Raw genomic sequence first — 19,538 nt, 5'->3', positions numbered from 1 at the left:
CCAAACAATTTTTTCCCAGACCAATTTGCTGAGCACTTCTCCAGTGTTTTCTTCTAGCAGTTTTATAGTTTTGGGTCTGCCATTTAAGTCTTTAATCCATTTTGAGTTTATTTTTATGAATGGTGAGAGATAGGGATGTAGTCTCATTCTTCTGTATATGGATATTCAGTTTTTCCAACACCATTTGTTGAAGATAGTGTGCTTTCTTCAATGTATGTTCTTGGCACCTTTATAGAAATGACACTAATTTCACAGATTTATTTCTGGGTTCTCTGTTCAGTTCCATCAGTCTATATATCTGTTTTTATGCCAGTACCATGCTCTTTTGGTTATCATAGCTTTGTAGTATATTTTGAAGTAAGGTAGTGTGACATCTCCACATTTGTTCTATTTCCTCAGGATTTCTTTGGCTATTCAAGGTCTTTTGGGGTTCCATAGTGAATTTTATAATTACTTTTAATATTTCTGTGAAAAATGTCATTTATATTTTTATAGGTATTGCATTTAATTGGTAGATTCTTTGGGTAATATGGACATTTTAACAATATTAATTCTTCTAATCCATAGCCATGGAATATCCTTTCATGTTTTGGGGTCCTCTTCTATTTCTTTCATCAGTGTTTTATAGTTTTTATTGTGGAGATTTTTCTCTTCTTTGGTTAAGTTTATTCCTAGGGATTTCATTGTCTTTGTAGCCATTGTAAATGGAATTAACTTCTTGATTTCTTTTTTAGATTGCTTGCTGTTAGCATAGATAAATCCTATTGATTTTTGTGTGTTCATTGTGTATCCTGGAACTTTACTGTTCATCAGTTCCAAGAGTTTTTTGGTGGAATCTTTAGGTTTTTCTAAATATAAGATCATTTCATCTGCAAACAAGGACAATTTGATTACTTTCCTTCTAATTTGGGTGTCCTTTATTTCATTCTCTTGCTTAATTACCCTGGGTAGGACTTCCAGTATTATGTTGAATAAAAGTGGTAAAAATGGGCTGAGCATGGTGGCTCATGCTTGTAATCCCAGCACTTTGGGAGGCTGAGGCAGATGGGTCATCTGAGGTCAGGAGTTCGAGACCAGCCTGACCAACATGGAGAAACCCCATCTCTACTAAAAAATACAATTACCTAGGCATGGTGGTGCATGCCTGTAATCCCAGCTACTCAGGAGGCTGAGGCAGGAGAATCACTTGAACCCAGGAAGCGGAGGTTGCAGTGAGCTGAGATTGCACCATTGCACTCCAGCGTGGGCAACAAGAATGAAACTGTTTAAAAAAAAAAAAAGGTAAAAATGGCGTCTTTGTCTTGTTCCAGTCCTTAGATGAAGGCTTTTAATTTTTCCTGTTCAGTATAAGAGCTTTGGGATTATGAAGCCCCTCCCTTCTTGAGGGTTCACCTTTTTAAAAACAAGAGGACCACCCCACCACCCAACCAAAAAAACCTCCTGAGGAACTCATTTAGACTGACAAGAGGTGCAGAAATAGGTTAAATAAGGTACTTATAACTCCTTTTTCTCCTTCCCCTAATGATAGCACCTAACTGAACACAGTCCATTCATGCAGAAAAGGTGAGTAATTTGGGGATGGTATTGTTAACTAAAACTGTAGCCTTTATGGAAAATTCACCACTCTTGCACAAACGTCCAGGATCCACATTGCTATTGGGAGTGATTCTCCTGCATTGCCTCCACCCTTTCCTAACACGTCCTTTTCTCTTTGTCTTTCATATCTGTGATGGAGATTCATTCATGTGTGTATATTCCTGTTTCTGTGTGTCTTTTGAACAAATAAGGTTTTGCAATTAAAGAATGACTAAGGTCAGGCGTGGTGGCTCACTGCGCCTGGCCCTGGCCAACATGGTGAAACCCTGTCTCTACTAAAAATACAAAAAAATTAGCCAGGTGTGATGGTGGGTGCCTATAATCCCAGCTACTTGGGAGGCTGAGACAGGAAAATTGCTCGAACCTGAGAGGCGGAGGTTGCAGTGAGCTGAGATCACGCCACTGCACTCCAGTCTGGGCGACACAGCGAGATTCTGTCTCAAAACAAAACAAAACATATATCCAACCATAGCCATCCTTGGCCTTCTAATTCATGTTGTCTGTTATTTCATCTGTACTTTCCTTTTTATTCTAAGTAGAGACAGGGTTTCACCATGTTGCCCAGGCTGGCCTCAAACTCCTGGACTCAAGCAATCTGCCGCCTTTGGCCTCCCAAAGTGCTAGGATTACAGGCATGAGATGCTACGTCCGGCCCCTTTTTATTCTTGAGTGATATCCAGTTCCTCTTTCACTGTATGTGACTTCCTAAGAGTGCTAAATCTTCTGGCTTCCACTGATTTCCATTGAGAAGTCCTTTTTTTTTTTTTTTTTTTTTTTAAATTTTGCAAGCTTCTTTTTGGTTTCAGCAGATTTCCTCTCATCTTAGTTATGATTTCCTTTTCATTAGCGTTTTTACAAATGTGTTTTTTTTGTTTTTTTTTTTTTTGAAATGGAGTTTCACTCTTGTCGCACAGGCTGGAGTGCAATGGCACGATCTTGGCTCACTGCAACTTCCGCCTCTGGGTTCAAGCAATTCTCCTGCCTCAGCCTCCTGAGGAGCTGGGATTACAGGCATGCACCACCACACCTGGCTAATTTTTGTATTTTTAGTAGAGATGAGGTTTTACCATGTTGGCCAGGCTGGTCTTGAACTCCTGACCTCGTGATCCACCTGCCTTGGCCTCCTCCCAAAGTGCTGGGATTATAGGCCTGAGCCACTGCACCCATCACTGATGTGTTTCTTGAAAGTATGGCCCTTGTCAATTAAAAAAAAAAAAACCAAATAGCCCAGGAGTTTGAGACCAGTCTGGGCAACAAAGACTCCATCTCTACAAAAAATAAATAAAATTAGCCAGGCATGGTGGGACGTGCATAATCCCAGTCACTTGGGAGGCTGAGGTGGGAGGATCACTTGAGCTCAACAGGTTGAGATTGCAGTGAGCCAAGATGGTGCCACTGCACTCCAGCATAAGTGACAGAGCAAGACCCTGTCTCAAAAGAAAAAGAAAAAAGTAATCCGTAGTGAGGATGTTAGGAACTATTATAAAATCATAACTAATGATGGTCAAATGAAATATAAAAATAATAAAAATATATTATTTTCATTTACCAAAAAAGTGTGCCTTCTTTTCATCTACCAGTTTTCTAATCTTCCAGTATTTTCTGCACCTTCTGAATCTCTTTTCCTTCCAGGACCCTGATTTAATAAAGGTAAGACTTAATTACTATATATCTTGTGCCTGTATTAGCTTTTTTCTCGTCATTTTCTCCTGAAACTCTATTACAGAATTCATGTCCTCTTTTCCACTTGGTTAACTTTTTGTTCCCTGTGTGTAATCTGATCTTTACATCCATTGTCCTTTCTTTTAGTTATTTGAAAGTAATGAAAATCACCATTTGGATTTTTTTTTTTTTTTTACAGAGTTTCACTCTGTCACCCAGGCTGGAGTGCAGTGGTGCAATCTCAGCTCACTGCAACCTCTGCCTCCTGGGTTCAAACGATTCTCATGCCTCAGCTTCCCAAGTAGCTGGGACTACAGGCACCTACCACCACACCCGGCTAATTTTTGTATTTTTAGTAGGGACTGGGTTTCACCATATTGCCCAGGCTGGTCTTGAACTCCTGATCTCAAGTGACCCACCCGCCTTGGCCCCCTAAAATGCTGGGATTATAGGCATGAGCCACCCATGCCTGGCCTATTTTTTTTTTCTACAATAGTTTCAATCCTCTGCCAAAACTAAAATCTTCTATATGTTTTTATATACTAGGTATAGTTATTTTTTATAAGTGCCATATACTTTAAATCAGTTTTATTGTGGTATGAGTTATGTATGTAGTTTAAAATAAAATAGGCTGGGCACGGTGGGTCACACCTGTAATCCCAGCACTTTGGGAGGCTGAGGCAGGCAGATCACAATGTCAAGAGATCGAGACCATCCTGGCCAACATGGTGAAACCCAGTCTTTACTAAAAATACAAAAATTAGCTGGGTGTGGTGGTGTGTGCCTGTAGTACTAGCTACTCGGGAGGCTGAGGCAGGAGAATCGCTTGAACCCAGGAGGCAGAGGTTGCATTGAGCCTAGATGGCGCCACTGCACTCCAACCTGGCGACAGAGTGAGACTCCATCTCAATAAATAAATAAAAATAAAATAAAATACACCAATCTTAAGGATGAAGTTTGATGAGTTTGGACAAACAAAACTGAAAGTGGAATATGGCCGTAAGAAAAAAACATGAGAATGGGCAGAAACTGGAAAGGCTTTGAGAAACTGTTAATGAAAGCAAAAAGAAAGAGCCTTGAAGAAATTTTCTTTTTCACTGTGTTAATTTATTTAATAACTGACAATTTTATTATTATCACCATTTTAAAGATGAGACAATTATAGCATAGAAAATTCAAGTAAATGCCCCGTAACACCAACCCCTCAACCCTGTTTCTTCTTATTTCCTGGACCTTTGGCCATATGCATGGAATCTAAGAATGGCATCTAGTTGGCTTTAAACTCACACTAATGAAGCTGCAGTCTGGAGGTCAGGAAGTTTCAGGAAATTGTTGCTGGTGATGAGTTCACACAGATGCCTGTATCTACTGGTCTGGACATCACTCCACTGCTGAAAAAAGGCATCTACCTCCCTTCTTTATCCAAATCTTATTTGAAAGCATATCTTTGGCAGTAATCAGACTGTCTTTAGGTGACTTTTAGCAAGTAGCCCAGGAAGTGAAATTGTTAGGTTTCCAGCCCCTGAAACAAAGGTAAGAGCACAAAAAGAGGTAGAAATTAGTGCTGATTAGAAATAATATCAGCTGGGCGCGGTGGCTCACGCCTGTAATCCCAGCACTTTGGGAGGCTGAGGCGGGCGGATCACGAGGTCAGGAGATTGAGACCATACTGGCTAACACAGCGAAACCCTGTCTCTACTAAAAATACAAAAAATTAGCCGGCTGTGGTGGTGGGCACGCCTGTAGTCCCAGCTACTTGGAAGGCTGAGGCAGGAGAATGGCGTGAACCCAGGAGGCGGAGCTTGCAGTGAGCGGAGATCGCGCGCCACTGCACTCCTGCCTGGGTGACACAGCGAGACTCTGTCCCAAAAAAAAAAAACAAAAACAAGAAATAAAGAAATAAACAATATCTAGCACCACATATAGAGGACACAGTGGGAAATAAACCCCATAATTAAACAGAGGCAACTACTACAGCTCCTATAAAGAGTTTTGAGGGGGAGGTAGGTTCTATGGGAAATTAGTGGTGCAATGGTGTCTACCTGCCAGCAGATAACAAGGGCTAGCTTTAACTGTAATGTATATTCATATTTCTTGAAGACTCACCATTGTGGGCTAAGAGAAGTGGAATGAGGGCCTTGAACCCAAACCAAAGCAACGTCCCTAGTTCAAAACTACTCTGTTTAGATGAATCTGCTTATACTATCTGTTGTTTCTATTTGATCTCATTGATGTGGTTCTGTTCTCTCGCATGCTGGCTATCTGTGACAACTTGCTGGTCACTGTTCCTGAAAAATTATCTGTGGATGCTCCCTGAGGCATAAAGTGCCTCCAGAGTGGATTCTCATTTACCCCTTCCAGGTATCACCAGTCCAGCCCATCTCAAATTGAGTTCATAATGTGAAATTCCTTAATTTACTGAGCTTATGAATCCACAGCTTCCCATACCTGGTGAAATATAAAAAGGAAAAAAAGAAAAACAGGGCTTTACCCCAGGAAAATCAAACCAGAATATCTGGAGGTGGAGCCCAAGAATTGGGATTTTAAAAATCTCTTTGGGTGATTTTAAGATGTAGTTAGAATTGAGAACAACCAGGCTGGGCGTGGTGGCCACGCCTGTAATCCCAGCACTTTGGGAGGCTGAGGCGGGTGGATCACAAGGTCAGGAGTTCGAGACCACCCTGGCCAATATGGTGAAACCCCGTCTCTACTTAAAAATACAAAAATTAGCTGGGCATCATGGCAGGAACCTGTAGTCCCAGCTGCTCGGGAGGCTGAGGCAGGAGAATCGCTTGAACCCGAGAGGCGGAGGTTGCAGTGAGCCTAGATCGCACCATTGCACTCCAGCCTGGGCAACAGAGCAAGACTCCGTCTCAAAAAAAAAAAAAAAAAAAAAGAATTGAGAACAATTGGAGATGAGCAAAGTATGGAGATCAGGTCATTAAAAAAGGAACGTCTAGACTTAAATATTATTTCCTAATATGATCTTTAATTGTGGTCACTTATAGATAGCATTGACCATAAGCAAACAGACTAGAATCTACTGTTTTTTTCTTTTTCTTTTCACTTTTTAATATAGAAAAAAATCAGACATACATAAAAACAGAGAAAAAATATGAATGGATCATCGTGTATTAATTACACCGATTCAGCAATTATCAGCAGTGTGCCAATTTGGTGTTAAGAAAAATTATCGGCTGGGCGCCGTGGCTCATGCCTGTAATCTCACCACTTTGGGAGGCCAAGGCAGGCGGATCACCTGAGGTCAGGAGTTCAAAACCAGCCTGGCTGACATGGTGAAATCCCGTCTCTATAAAAATACAAAAATTAGCCGGGCATGATGGTGTGCGCCTGTAGTCCCAGCTATTCAGGAGGCTGAGGGAGGAGAATCACTTGAACCTGGGAGGCAGAGGCTGTAGTGAGCTGAAATCGCGCCACTGCACTCCAGCCTGGACAACAGAGTGAGATGCCGTCTCAAAAAATAATAATAATAAATTATCAAAAACTAGATGTATAGAGCACCTTTGACATACCTAACTCCATCTTAGAAAAAGACTCCATTTCATTTTTCATAGAACACTTTGCCAACAAGATGTTTTGCTTAATAAACAAAAAAAAATAAAGACCACATCCAACCAGTTAAGGACATGAACAAGCACATTCTTCCACCATCAGTTCTCACCACAGGACTCTGTGACTATAAAAGATTAGGCCTTCAGCAGCTTGAAATGGCCATCTTAACTGACACTATCTTGTAGTTACTCATGATAAGAACTTGGCATTTGCTGTGGAAGGCTGTGCCACATCAAAAACTCTTTCTTGCAGGACTGATGGAATGCCTAGTCCAGACTAGGACCTCTTTTGTCTTTGCCCATGGACTGGTTCCTTAACCCTTTCTCCTATCTCTTTTTCCTCTTGATATTAAATGTTACTTTGTTGTAGAATGTTTGACCAAGAACATTTATATATTAAGTACACTATTGGCCAGGAGCGGTGGCTCACACCTGTAATCTCAGCACTTTGGGAGGCTGAGACAGGCGGATCATGAGGTCAGGAGTTCGAGACCAGCCTGGCCAACATAGTGAAACCCTGTCTCTACTAAAACTAGAAAAAAATTAGCTGGGATGGTGGCATGGGCCTATACTCCCAGCTACTCGGGAGGCTGAGGCAGGAGAATCGCTTGAATCTGGGAGGCAGAGGTTGTGGTGAGCCGAGATCATGCCACTGCACTTCAATTTGGGCAACAGAGTAAGACTCTGTCCTTCGCCAAAAAAAAAAAAAAAAAAGTACACTATTATATATGCTTTGCAATATTGACTGACTTCTGGAGTATCTTGAACCTGTGTGCCCACGGCTCTGCCTCTGGAGTGAAGGGGAAGTACTAAGGAGAATGCCTCCTTGGGAACTCCACATAGCTCATGGCTTTTGTTATTGAACTAGCATCAATAAAAGCCTGACATTGTGGCAACATACAAGCATGTGTGCCCCTGGATATCTCTAACCTTGCACCACTCATGACACTAGGAAATAAGGAAAAAATATTATTTTGTTATCCCATATATCTTTGCAAAGTCATACTACAGCACAGTCTAACAAACTGTTCTAGGGACTGGTTTTCCCACACTCAGCACCGTTCACATTTTGGGCCAGATAATCCTTTGTTACAGAGGACTGTTCTCTACATCACAGAATGGCTGGAAGCATTCTTGACCTCTTCCCACTAGATGCCAGTAGTATCCTACCCCCACCATTGTGAGAACCAAAATTGTCTTCAGGCATTGCCAAATGTCCCCTGGGGCTTAAAACTGCCCCAGGTTGAGAATTCATTGCTCTGGTGTAATGAACTTTTATTTGATTGACTGTTATTTATTAGGATGTAGATGGTGTAAAAATAGATGTTAACTTGCAGACAATTGATGCATTTTTTTTTTTTTTTTTTGAGATGGAGTCTCACCCTGTCGACCAGGCTGGAGTGCAGTGGCGCGATCTGGACTCACTGCAAGCTCCACCTCCTGGGTTCACGCCATTCTCCTGCCTCAGCCTCCCGAGTAGCTAGGACTACAGGCGCCCACCATCATGCCCGGCTAATTTTTTGTATTTTTAGTAGAGACAGGGTTTCACCGTGTTAGCCAGGATGGTCTCAATCTCCTGACCTCGTGATCCACCCGCCTCGGCCTCCCAAAGTTCTGGGATTACAGGCCTGAGCCACTGCACCCGGCAGACAATTGATGCATTTTCATATATTCATCTGGTATAGCTACAAATTGATTCTGTGCATAAGAAATAACCTTAAAGGTATGGCTTTATTGCCCTGTAGGGATATTAAATAGTTTTTATATCTAACTTTGCAATCTTATTCGAAGATTCTATTATTTCTCACTGAAAAAAATGTATATACCTGTTCATTTGGAAATCAATTTCCAATTCCCTTGCTAATAAGTGAAATGAATCTTTGAATATCTGTAAAAGAGTTAAAAATTATAAGTTTTTGAAAATTATACTTTGATACTTGTTTCACCCATTGCCCCGGTGCTCTCCACGCCTCCACATACTCTGAGGACAGAATGGGCTGTGGCCTCTCCTCATCCCAGGCTACTCCTACGATCAACCTCGATCCAGGAGATGGTCACATCCCACCCAGATCCAGAGCACCCTACACTCATGCCAAGATGCAGCCCTATTGACACTCAGGCCACAGCCTGGGAAAGATGGCAAGACCCCATCTCTACAAAAAAATAAAAATAAAAATAAATTAGCTGGGCATGGTGGTGTGTGCCAGTAGTCCCAGCTACTTGGGAGGCTGAGGCAGGGGGATCACTTGAGGCCAGGAGTTCAAGGCTGCAGTGAGCCATGATTGTGCCACTGCACTGTAGCCTGGACAACAGAGTAAGATCCTGTCTCAAAAAAAAAAAACAAAAACAAAAACAAAAAGCCAAACGAAACCAGACAAAACACCAAAAAATAAAAAAAATAAAAAAAAACCAGCAACAAACTGAAGGGGGCCTGCCCCTCCACACCTGTATTTTGTATTTTTAGTAGAGACAGGATTTCACCATGTCGGCCAGGCTGGTATTTCTCGCAAGGTGGAGACGAGAAACTGAGAAAAGAAATAAGACACAGAGACAAAGTATAGAGGAAGAAAAGTGGGCCCAGGGGACCGGCGCTCAGCATACAGAGGACCCGCGCTAGCCCCGGTCTCTGAGTTCCTTCAGTATTTATTGATCACTATCTTGACCATCTCGGAGAGGGGCATGTGGCAGGACTATAGGGTAATGGTGGGGAGAGGGTCAGCAGGAAAACATGTGAGCAAAGGACTCTGTGTCATAAATAAGTTTAAGGAAAGGTGCTGTGCCTCGATGTGCACGTAGGCCAGATTTATGTTTAACTTTACACGAACATCTCGGTGCAGTAAAGAGCAGTATTGCCGCCAGCACGTCTCACCAGCCATAAGGCAGTTTTCTCCTATCTCGGTAAATAGAATGTACGATCAGGTTTTACACCGAGACATTCCATTCCCAGGGACGGGCAGGAGACAGATGCCTCTTATCTCAACTGCAAAGAAGCCTTCCTCTTTCACTAATCCTCCTCAGCACAGACCCTTTACGTGTGGTGTGTCGGGCTGGGGGACAGTCAGGTCTTTCCCTTACCACAAGGCCATATCTCAGACTGTCTCAGTGGGTAGAAACCTTGGACAATACCCAGGCTTTCTTGGGCAGAGGTCCCTGCGGCCTTCCGCAGTGCATTGTGTCCCTGGGTACTCGAGACTGGAGAATGGCAATGACTTTTACCAAACATCCTGCCTGCAAACACATTTTTCACAAAGCACATCCTGCACAGCCCTAAATCCATTAAACCTTGAGTCAATACAGCACGTTTCTACAAGCACAGGGTTGGGGTTAGGGTTACAGATTAACAGCATCTCAAGGCAGAAGAATTTCTCTTAGTACAGATCAAAATGAAGTCTCTTATGTCTTCCTTTTTCTACATAAAGACAGTGACAGTCTGATCTATCTTTCTTTCCACCACAACAAACAAAAACCACTCAGGCCCAGGTAAGGTCCTTTCTGCTCCAGAGCAAGGAAGCGCTGTGCCTCCTTTTAGGCCAAATTTGGGGCCCCGTATCCTTTTAAATGATGACAGTGTCCAGAGCCACCACATTTAGTTCAAGGCCTGGACCTATAGGCATAAGCTCACTGGAACAGGTGAGAGCTGATGGTCACTGCAGGTTGGGTTAGCCCAGAGCCTTGGAGCTAAGTCTGCCTAGAGGCTCCTTGCTTGAATTCCTCTGCCTAGAGGAATCGCACTGTCATAGGCCATAAGTGCTGATGATGACCTCGGCAGGGTCCTATCTTTCTGCAGACTGTGATAAAGTTCTGTTACTTCTTTTCTCACTCCTTCTGTTCCCTGGCCCACATCATTACCCAATACTCTGAATAGTATGCTTTTTCTTTTAAAAATTAAGGTATAATTTACATATAGTAACACAAATAAGTGTTCACTTTGATAAGTCTTGACAATTACATAGGCCGATGAAACTACCACCTAAAACAAGACATAGAACATTTTCCTCACCCCCTAAATTATCTTCAAAGTCATAGCCCCAGCCAGGCGCAGTGGCTTACGCCTGTAATCCCAGCACTTTGGGAGGCTGAGGCGTGTGGATCGCTTGAGGTCAGGAGTTCAAGACCAGCCTGGCTAATATGGTGAAACTCTACTAAAAATACAAAAATTAGCCGGGCGTGATGGCGCATGCCTGTAATCCCGGCTACTTGGGAGGCTGAGGCACGAGAATCGCCGCTTGAACCTGGGAGGTGGAGGTTGCAGTGGGCCAAGATGGAGATCTCACCACTGCACTCCAGCCTGGGAGACAGAGTGAGAGTCTCAGAAAAAAAAAAAAAAAATAGTCCCTGGAGTCAACTGCTTTCTGATTTATAACTCAATAGATTTGTTTTGCCTGTTCTTGAGTTTCTCATGAGTGGAGTCCTAAAGTGTGTACTCTTCTTTTACCTGTTTCCTCTTTCCATGTGTACTCCTTCCCCAATCAGAGGTCGGCTCCTTGAGTAGCCTCTATTTTTACTGGAGTACTCAGTCTTCTTTTTCCCAATTCAGTCCCTGAGATATATTTAGGTTCTAATAAATTTTGGGTAAAATTTAATAATGATGCTAATGATCCTTTACTTTTGAATAACACAGAAACACCCAGCTCTGAATCCTTGTTGCTTTATTTACTCACCAAGCGATTACGGACAGGTCACCTCACCCCCGTGTTGCAGTTTCTTTTGAAGTGTGATGATAACACTATCCTTACAACGTTTGTAGCAGTCTTTAATGTTATTCCAAAATATCTCCAGCTCTCCCCATCCCAGGCTTATGGTAGGATTATATTTCTGCTATCACATGCCTGGGTGGCCATGTGACGTCTCAATGAGTAGTGAGTGGAAATGACATGTATAGTTTTTGAGGCAGAACATTTAATGCCCAGCAAAAGACCCTCAAAGGCTCTCTTTCCCTCAGCCTTCATGAGTGACATTTTACCATTTATGGCTGCTTTATTGGTCCAATCCTAGAATGAGAACAGCCCTTGAAGTGAGCAGGCAATGATCAATTAGGCATTTAATAGGCACTCTATAAATACTCATTTTACTTTAATATTATTATTTTTGTTTTTTTGGAGACAGAGTCTCACCCAGGCTGGAGTGCAATGGCACGATCTCGTCTCACTGCGACCTCCACCTCCTAGGTTCAAGTGATTCTCCTCCCTCAGCCTCCCGAGCAGCTGGGATTACAGGCGTCCATCATGCCCGGCTAATTTTTGTATTTTTAGTAGAGATGGGGTTCCAACATGTTGGCTGGGTTGGTCTTCAACTCCTGACTTCAGGTTATCTGCCCACCTTGGAATTACAGGTGTGAGCCACCATGCCCAGCCTAAATGGTGATTTTAAATTAATTACTATAATCACTTCAAAGTGTTGTCATATAAACCACTTACATTAAATCAAATGAAGCAAGGACCCTTGACCTCTTTGTTAAATTTTAAAAGTCTAGCAGAGCCATAGGCCTTTAATTTTTCCATCACAAGGAAGAAGAGGAAACTGGTAATAATCTCCTCTGACAGAATAATCTCATAAGTTTAGGAACTTTATTTAAAGAATTCAGAAATGGGGTTGGGCTCAGTGGCTCAAACCTGTAATCCCAGCACTTTGGGAGGCCGAGGCGGGCGGATCACCTGAGGTCGGGAGTTCGAGACCAGCCTGACCAACATGGAGAAACCCCGTCTCTACTAAAAATACAAAATTAGCCTGGCATGGTGGCTCATGCTTGTAATCCCAGCTATTCAGGAGGCTGAGGCAGGAGAATCGCTTGAACCCAGGAGGCAGAGGTTGCGGTGAGCCGAAATTGCACCAGTGCACTCCAGCCTAGGCAACAAGAGCGAAACTCTGTCTCAAAAAAAAAAAAAAAAAGAAGAAATGTCAATTGTAGCATTTTAACACAGCATTGAAGTTATCTATTGATGCATAGCAAATTACCCTAAACTCAGAAGCTTAAAACAACAAACATTTTGTATCTCACATACTTTCTGAAGGTCAGGAATATAGGAGCTGCTATAGCTGAGTGCTTGTGACTGAGTCTCTCATGCAGTTGCAGTCAAACTATTGGCAGGGGCTGCTGTCATCTCAAGGTTTGACTGGGGCTGGGAGATGTGCTTCCAAGGGTGATCCACTTGGTTATAGGAAGGCCCCAGCTCCTCCCAGGCTATTGGGTGGAGGGCTTAGTTCCTTGCTACATGGGCCTCTCCATAGGCTGTCTCGGTATCCTCATGACATGGCAACTAACTTCTCTCAAAGCGGGGGCAGCAGCCTTTAAGATAGAAGTTCAAGGTGCCTTTTATTATATTTAATCTCAGCAGTGACATCTGTCAATTCTACTGTATTGTATTAGTCTCACAGTCCAACCCTGGTACAATGTGGGAGGGAACTACATAAGAGTGTGAATAGTAGGAGGTAGGAATCACTGGGAAACATTTTGGAAGTCAGTTATTGTTATCAGTTGCTAGGATGACCAGTTGGAATTAGGATTTTTTTAAAAAGCCATTTTCATAAGACAAGGCAATCTTTTCTAGAGATGTTCCAATACCTGTGATATGCGGGGCACTGCGTTAGATGGTATTCAAGGCAGGCCTGTAGTGAATGCTGTTGGTACCCAGCCACCACCCTTCAGCAATTATATGCAGACCGCTGGCTTCTTACTGCAGGCACGTACAGACTCAGCCTAAGACCTTCCCACGAGGCAGGCTGGAAGTGCTGGAGCTTTAACACCTCTGGAGTGGCCCTAAAACAATGAGGAAGAGAGATGGTGTAGACATATGTCAGCTTCATCAGCCTGGTGGTTGTGACAACTTGGAAGTGGTTTCTACACAATTCCCCAGAGGTCCCAAGCTGACTAAGCCCTCATTGATCACAGAGCTAATCTGCTCACCTATGCACTGTATATTCGTTCCCATCGCTCCCGTCTCACTTCTCCATCCCCCACCTACCAAATAAACTGCTTGCACTCATATTCTTCCCTCAGGTCGGCTTCTCCGGCAAGCCTCCTTAGGTAAAAACCTTGCTTTCAATATTTCCTTTCCATTATGCGCTAAGAACTCAGATCTCTTCCCGCTGCGGCAGCCCCGCCCTTTCCTTGCGGCTCCGCCCTTTCCGTGAGTCACGCCCCCTCCTTACGCTGTCTCTATCTCCCTAAGAGAAGAGTGAGTCTGTTCGCTGCTCTCTAACTCCTAGAGCTGGCTCAGAAAAAGTTTCACATTGCCATAGGGGAGCTCCTCCTAGGAGAGGCTGCACCTATTGCGCATAAGAAGCGGTAAAAATGTACGCGGCCATCTTACCAGGCTGCTGGAGACAAAGAAAGCGCAGCTTTGATGTCTGGGCGCCGCCATGTTGGCCACAGGAGGTTTTGGCATCTGAGATGCTGAGGTAAGAGCACAGACGACATCTTTGTTTAGGGATCCAGGGACACTTGCTTCTGCTTGTCCTAAAAATAGTCTTATTTTTTGGTCTAGCAAAGGGCTTAATCATCCGTTTTACGGCACAGTTTTAAACATGGCCGCCCCCAGTAGGAGTCAAGTGGGCGTCGCCATCATACCTCCAATTACAACTTTGAGAAATCCAGAATCCTGTTCTCTGGAAGGTTGCCGGGTGGCGGCTGACAGCCTGGAAGTCGCAATTGAGTCTGCGCACCGGCCATTCAGGATGGGACGACCTTATACCGCGGTGAGGCGGCGTGGCAGGACGATCAATTTCAGATTCAGGGCCTGGATGCAGCATAAATGGGAAGCGTCGGTTTGAGAAACGGTCAAACCTGGGTACAAGTGGAGGATAGTGAGCTGCCGGCTACGGTGGCCGACTGGGTCAGTTATGGGTGCCCGTGAGGGTCAATGACAAGGGAATGAAGGGTTAAGAGATTGGGTGTCTGAGCCTAGCGGGGCCTCAGTGGTGGCGGGCAGAGGTTTGCGGGAGTCAGTGACACGGTCTGTGAAGAAGATGGATTGGGAGTGTGTGGGAATCAATAAATGCGAGTTCTGTGAAATGTCTTGATTTTCAGGATGCATGGGGTCAGTTATAGTGGTCTTCATGGGTCTGGGGTCAATTGGGATTTTTCAGACACCACTGGTTTAGAGAGCTTTAAGGTTAATGATCGGAGCCCGAGAGGATCAGTGATCGGAGATTCTAAGTTCTGTGGGCAGTAATAGTTTGGGTACTGGAATTGGTGATTGTGGAAACTTTGGGGTTCAGTTGTGAGGGGGGTCAGTGGTGATGAATGTTTGGAGAAATCTTTTGGGCCATCGGTGATTGAGACTTCATATCATCGGTGGAGGATCGGAGAGTATTAACGATTGGACTTCTGTAGATCAGGGAATGGAGAATAGAGTCAAGTGTGCTTATCTTAAAGGTACGCCTCAATGAGGCTCAGTGATTCGGACTGTCACTTTTGGGTGGGGGGTGGGACTGTGAGAGTCAACAATTGATCCTCAGTCATTGGGGTATCATTGGTGATCAGTGTGGGTTCATGATTGGGGGCTGTGTAATTTCACTGGCAATCGGATCGGATCGGTGTTCTTTGTAGTTACTGACCAGTAGTCTCTCCGGGTCAGATTTGAACATAGGGAATATCAGTGACTATGAAAACCTCTGAGGGTTGGAGATTGGAGGCCGGTGATTGGGGGCACTATGTGTGTCTGATTAGGAGACTTATAGGGGTTGGTGTTGAGGGTCCTGAAATGTGGAGATCGGGGATGGGAAAATCACAGATTTGAGGCTGCAAGCCTGTATAATGGGAACACATTTCACTCACGTGACACTCCCTAGCTGAATAGCAGGCAGTTCCTCTCCACCAAGGCCCATCTCAAAACACTTTTTTGAACTCACACCCTTTTTATTGTTCTCCACAATAATGAAAATAATTTGAAAGGATCGCGTGCTAAACTTATCTAAAGTAACATGTTACTAAAGACGTGGCTTCTATTGTTCTTGTTAGGGATCTAATGCATATTTTTTCCTAATGTTTCCTTTAAGGTTCTTTCTGGCAAAGGTAATGACATACGCATCTGTGACAGCATCCCAAGAGTGAGCCGGGTTTCTAGAAATCCATTCTGACTCCATGACTGCAGGGATGGATGTGACCTTGCCCGTGGTTAGAAAACAAATTTACTGAGTAAGTATCTAAAATGATAATGTAGGCTGTGTGCAGTGGTTCATGCCTGTAATCCCAGCACTTTGGGAGGCTGAGGTGGGTGGATCATTTGAAGTCAGGAGTTACTAGCCTGGTCAACATGGTGAAACCCTGCCTCTACTAAAAACACGAAAATTATCTGGGTGTGGTGGTGGGCGCCTGAGGTCCCAGCTACTCTGGAGGCTGAGGCAGGAGAATCGTTTGAACCCCACAGGTGGAGATTGCAGTGAAACGAGATTGTACCACTGCACTCCAGCCTGGGTGACAGAATGAGACTCTGTCTCAAAATAAATAAATAAATATAAATAAACAAAATAAAATAAAATGATAATGTAAAAGATTTGGCTGAAAGAGCAAACTGAGAGTGTTTAGAAATATGTTTATCTAGGCTCAACTTAAAAATAAATTATCAAAAGAAGAAAAACTAGATTTGGAATTTATTGTATTCTGAGAGCCTTTTTGCCTTGTCCTATATATTTTAGGCATAGCCACGTTTAACCTCCACTAATCAATTCCTTATAAAGTCCTGGCAGAAAAAAATTCAAGACAGATAAAGCCACAACCACCACAAAACAAAATGTAAAGCTACTTTTAGAAACCGTTCTTCACTGACATTGAAATTGAACTAATAGTTATTAAAATGGCTGAGATGGGATTGCAAATAAAATGGAAATAAGATTTAAAAAAATAATTTAGGGGATATAAGTGCAGTTTTGTTACATGGATATATTTCATATTGGGGAAGCCTGGGCTTTTAGTGTAACTATCACTTGAATAATGTACATTGTACCAATCTGGTAATTTCTCATCCCTTACCCGCTTCCTACCCTGCCTCCATTCAGAGTCACCTGTGTCTATTATTCTGCTTTCTATGTCCATGTATGCACATTATTATCTTATAAGTGAGAACATGCAGTATTTGACTTTCTGTTTCTGAGTTAGAAAATAAGATTTTGACCATTACTCTAATGAAAAAGTGCAATGTCAAAACAATATTTTAACTTTAAAAAATTATTAAATTTGATCTTTATGTAACCTTCAGACAAAGCACAATGCCTGTAGCATCTTAAGAAATAAAGGCAGCTGGATGCTAAGGCAGGTAACATCTTTCAGAACCCACATAGGTCATGTTTTAGTTTTAAAAGCAGATAGTCCCTATTTTTCACTTGCACAGAATCAAAGACAGACAGCTGCTTAGCATGGGTGAAGTAATAAACCAGGGTAAGGAGTTCGGACATTTTTTTCTCCACGTTGATTCCCTTCACCACCTATACTGTGCTCAGTGCCAGGTTTCAGAGCAAATAATTAAAAAAAAAAATTTTACATAAACTTTTTATTGTGATATAAGATATATGCAATAATGTATATAAATATGCAGCTCAATGAATTGTCACAAAGAAATACCCCTGGGTAATGCAGTCATATCAGAAAACAACATTCTAGCACCATGCCCTCATGATGCGCCTCCCAGTCACTACTCTGCCAGAGGTTCCCTAGCTTCTAACCTTACCGATTAGTTTAGTCTGTTTTTGATCTCTAATTTAATGGGATATTCATTGGGGAGAAGAGCACCATGGGGAGAGGCAAGATGTGGCTGTGTTTGAACACAATTTCTAAGTTTGAATCGAGATAATTTCATTTATATAACAGATATTTTTCCAGGTCATTAAATATTCCTTGTTTGGCCAGGCACAGTGGCTTACGCCTGTAATCTCAGTGCTTTGGAAGGCTAGGGTAGGAGGATTGTTTGAGGCCAGGAGCTTGAGACCAGCCTGCACAACATAGCAAAATTCCATCATTACAAAAAATTTAAAAATTAGCTGGGTAGTCTGGGCATGTTGGCTCATGCCTGTAATCCCAGCACTTTGGGAGGCCGAGGTGGGTGGATCACCTGAGGTCAGGAGTTCAAGACCAGCCTGGTCAACATGGTGAAACTCCGTCTCTACTAAAAATACAAAAAAAAAAAAAAAATTAGCTGGGCTTGGTGGCAGGCGCCTGTAATCCCAGCTACTTGGGAGGCTGAGGCAGGAGAATTAGTTAAACCCAGGAGGCAGAGGTTACAATGAGCCGAGATTGCACCACTGTACTCCAGCCTGGGCAACAAGAGTAAAACACCGTCTCAAAAAAAAAAAAAAAAAAAAATTAGCTGGGTGTGGTGGCTCACACCTGTGATCCTAGCTACTGGAGAGGCTGAAGTGAGAGGATTCCTTGAGCCCAGGAGTTCAAGGTTGCAGTGAGCTATGATCGTTTCACTGCACCCTAGCCTGGGTGACACAGCGAGATCCTGTTTAAAAAAAAAAAAAAAAATTCTTTTTTTTTTTTTTTTGAGACAAAGTCTCACTCTATTGCCCAGGCTGGAGTGCAGTGGCATGATCTCGGCTTACTGCAACCTCCGCCTCCCGGGTTCACACCAGTCTCCTGCCTCAGCTTCCCGAGTAGCTGGGATTACAGGTGCCCATGACCACGCCCAGCTAATTTTTTGTATTTTTAGTACAGACGGGGTTTCACTGTGTTAGCCAGGATGGTCTCGATCTCCTGACCTCGTGATCTGCCCACCTCAGCCTCCCAAAGTGCTGGGATTACAGACCTTGCCCGGCCAAAAAATTCTTTAAAAAAATTGAGGCATAATACACATGTAGTGAAGTGGGCTTATCTTTAAGGCGCAGCCCAGTGAATTTTTATATTACAGAGTCCTGTAACCACAGCCTAGATCAAGATATTCATCACTTCTAACACCTGGAAGGTGTCCTTACTGGTCAATACCTACTGCCACCCTAGGGGTAACTAGGGTTTAATATAGTGGATTACTTTTGCCTGCTTTTGAATTTGAATTGAATTATATATATCCCCTATGAATCCACTTGATTGACTCATATTCACTGAATTTGATAGGACTTCATTTGAATCATATAAATGTGAAGCCAAGGCATTCATACCATGAGGTAATTTTGTTTGAAATTCTCAAACCACATGAATACCAGGACAACATTCTAAGCTGAAGGCCGGGCGTGGTGGCTCATGCCTGTAATCCCAGCACTTTTCGAGGCTGAGGTGGGAGGATCAGGAGCTTGAGACCAGCCTGGCCAACACAGTGAAAACCCATCTCTACTAAAAATACAAAAATCAGCCGGGCATGGTGACAAGCGCGTGTAATCCCAGCTACTCAGGAGGCTGAGGCAGGAGAATCATTTGCACCTGGGAGGTGGAGGTTGCAGTGAGCTGAGATTGCACCACTGCACTCTAGCCTGAGCAACAGAACAAGACTCTGTCTCAAAAAAATAAAAAAGAAATTCTAATCTGAAGTTCTGGCTTGGCCGTCTGAGATTGCCTCTTTTCTATTATTCTCCCTGGAAGCCAAAAACATACACAGTGAACTAGACCCTGAGGTTTTAAAGTGGGTTTCTAGTAGGGTCCCATTAATGAAGCTAAAGGTTAAGGACTCTTATCAATAGGTAGTTTGGAGGGGGATTTTCAGTCCGTTGGTCAAAATCTCTTAGTCTTTAGGGACTGACCATTGACTACAGAGACCTGAATGAGGTAGCTTGAAAAAGAGC

At 43.2% G+C, this 19,538-nt stretch overlaps 1 protein-coding gene and 1 long non-coding RNA gene across 7 annotated transcripts in view; one reads left to right on the top strand and one right to left on the bottom strand.

Moving 5' to 3' along the window:
* Positions 1-4,348: 4,348 nt before the first annotated feature.
* Positions 4,349-13,899, bottom strand: LOC115837238. The gene is made up of 3 exons (XR_004032254.1): positions 13,735-13,899; positions 13,393-13,587; positions 4,349-4,780 (listed from the first exon to the last, which is right to left on the bottom strand). It is a non-coding gene; the product is annotated as an uncharacterized LOC115837238 (long non-coding RNA).
* A 102-nt stretch (positions 13,900-14,001) lies between these two features.
* The window catches only part of ZNF793 (zinc finger protein 793), a 34,885-nt gene continuing 29,348 nt past the window's right edge, over positions 14,002-19,538 (top strand). For 3 of the 6 annotated variants that reach the window (XM_030822269.1, XM_030822273.1, XM_030822274.1), the window contains exons 1-2: positions 14,915-15,204; positions 15,828-15,966. The gene's annotated coding sequence lies outside the window, so the exon portion shown is untranslated. Of the gene's footprint in view, positions 14,229-14,516; positions 14,663-14,707; positions 14,867-14,914; positions 15,205-15,827; positions 15,967-19,538 lie in introns of those variants that run through there. The other 3 variants (XM_030822270.1, XM_030822272.1, XM_030822271.1) reach the window with 3 other exon arrangements.

The sequence above is a fragment of the Nomascus leucogenys genome, chromosome 11, assembly GCF_006542625.1.
Source record: "Nomascus leucogenys isolate Asia chromosome 11, Asia_NLE_v1, whole genome shotgun sequence".
Lineage (NCBI taxonomy): Eukaryota > Metazoa > Chordata > Mammalia > Primates > Hylobatidae > Nomascus > Nomascus leucogenys.
This window is presented reverse-complemented; position numbering and strand designations above follow the sequence as displayed.